Genomic DNA, 2,500 nt, shown 5'->3' with positions numbered 1-2,500 from the left:
GTGAGGCCACCAGGTTGTTAATAATGAGCGTCCTGCCCCTATAGGACAGCTGTGGCAGTGCCCACCTCCATTTTTTAAGCTTGCCCTGTATCTTTCCTAGCAGTCCTTCCCAATTCTTCCCCACCACACTTTCACTCCCTAAAAACACTCCCAGATACTTAAACCCATCCCTTCGCCACCGTAAGCCTCCTGGCAGTTTTAAAAGTCCCCCCCTCCATCCGCCCACAGCCAGCGCTTCGCTTTTTCCCCAGTTGACTTTCGCTGCTGATAGCAGCCCAAAGTCCCTGACGATCCCCTCCAGTTTGCTGATTTCGTCCTTTTTCTTTATTAAGACAATGACGTCGTCCGCATAGGCTGATAAAATGTGGCTTCTCTCGAGACCGTTTAGAAACACACCCTCGATGTTCGTCCTTAATTGACACAGCAATGGTTCTATGGCCAGAGAGTACAACATCCCTGAGAGGGGGCAGCCCTGTCTCACCCCTCTACGCACTTTAAAAGGGCCGCTCAGCCCTCCATTAATCTTCAGTATACTTTCGATGTCCTGGTACAAAACCTGGATCATGGCTATCAGACCAGGGCTGAGGCCAAAAGCCTCCAGAGTTTTCCAGAGGTAAGGGTGCTCAACCCGGTCAAACGCCTTTTCCTGGTCTAGCGAAATGAGCCCAGTTTCAATGCCCAGAGAACTAGAGACGTCCAAAATATCCCGAATTAGGGACACATTGTCCAGAATGGACCTACCAGGCACACAGTAAGTTTGGTCCTGATGGACGACCAGGTCCATCACCTCCCTCAGCCTGTTGGCCAGCGCCCTCGACAGGATTTTATAGTCCGTGCACAGAAGGGACACAGGACGCCAGTTCTTGATCTCCTGCAGGTCTCCTTTCTTGGGTAGGAGAGTGATGACTGCCCTCCTGCAGCTGACTGGCAATAACTTATCTTTAAAAACTTCATTACAAACCATTAAAAGGTCCTCCCGTAACTCCTCCCAGAACTCTTTGTAAAACTCCGCAGGAATCCCATCGATGCCAGGGGCCTTACCCCCCTTCATGCTCTGCAGGGCCGTGGAAAGATCCTGCAGGGTCAGAGGTTCCCCCAGCACCGCACTGACGTCTTCCGGGACCCTGGGCAGATTCCCACAAAAGGAGTAAAACAGTTCTTTTTGCTCCTCGTACTCACTTCTGTACAGCTCCGTGTAAAAGTCCACGGCTCTCGTCCGGATCTCCTCCGGCCTCCTGAGCTCCTGTCCTGTGTCTGATCTCAGGGCGTGGATAAACCTGCTCTGCCCGTTCCTCTTCTCCAGGCTAAAAAAGAAACTAGATGGTGCGTCCATCAGTGCTGCGCTCTGGAAGCGAGAGCGGACCAGCGCCCCCTGCGCCTTGGTGCCTAGTAGGTCTGCAAGAGCAGCTCTTTTAGACTTGAGGTCCTTAATGTGATCTCGATTCCCAGTGGGTTCCACTACACCCTGTAACTCCACAATGTCAGTCTCCAGATCCCTCATAGATCTGCTGATGTCCCGTGTGACATTGAGAGTATACTGCCGACAGAGCTGCTCTATCTCCCTCTTCCCATAGTCCCACCACAGTCTTAAGGAACTAAAATCCTGCTTTCTGTCTCTAAAACCTTCCCAAAAAAACCTAAAAGCATCCTTAAAGTTGGAGTCACATAGTAGGGTGGTGTTAAAATGCCAATATGCGCTTTTGGCCTTTACATTGGCGATAAAAACACGGCAAACAACCAGGGAGTGATCGGTAAAACCAACAGGCACCAATCTACATTCCTTAAAAATGTTAAAGTGGTGCTTAAAACAGTAAAACCGGTCTAGTCTGGCCAACGATAAAGAGGTGCCTCTGCAGTGCACCCAGGTGTACTGTCTTTCATCCCCGTTGGTTCTCCTCCACACGTCCGTTAGCTCGTTCTCGCTTGAGAGCAGCCTCATCGCGTTCTGCGATGCTCTGTGAGGCTCACAGTGGTTCCTGTCTAACAGGTCGTTCTCGGTGCAGTTAAAGTCACCCCCTAGAAACAAAAACTCCCCAGTACGAGCTTTGCTTAAAACCCCATTTAAAACATGCAAAAAAGTGACTCTGTGTGGTCCTGTGGTGGGAGCGTACACATTTATAAAGACAAACTTATGATGCTCAAATGCTGCCCTCACCACCATCAGTCTGCCCTCCACCACCTCCTCCACCTCAAAGGATGCTGGGGCAAAGCTCTTAGAAAAGAGAAGAGCCACCCCCCCCGCTGGTGGTGCTCTTGTGGCTTAGCACCACCTCCCCCCCCCACTCCCTCTTCCAGTCAGCCTCATTGCCAGAGTCACTGTGGGTCTCCTGCACCAACAGCACATCCAGCCTCTTCTTCTGCTCCTGTGCTCCCTCCTTGTCCTGTCCACCCTTCTGACCCTCACCTGCCCCCTCCTGTGCTCCCTCCTTGTCCTGTCCACCCTTCTGCCCCTCACCTGTCTCGCCGTCTGCCTTCTTACCTGGACATGCCCTGACCTGGT

At 51.8% G+C, this 2,500-nt stretch overlaps 1 protein-coding gene across 1 annotated transcript in view; it reads left to right on the top strand.

Moving 5' to 3' along the window:
- The window catches only part of slit3 (slit homolog 3), a 164,572-nt gene that overhangs the window by 88,950 nt on the left and 73,122 nt on the right, over nt 1-2,500 (top strand). The window lies entirely within an intron of this gene.

The sequence above is a fragment of the Zeus faber genome, assembly GCF_960531495.2.
Source record: "Zeus faber genome assembly, chromosome: 10".
NCBI lineage: Eukaryota > Metazoa > Chordata > Actinopteri > Zeiformes > Zeidae > Zeus > Zeus faber.
This window is presented reverse-complemented; position numbering and strand designations above follow the sequence as displayed.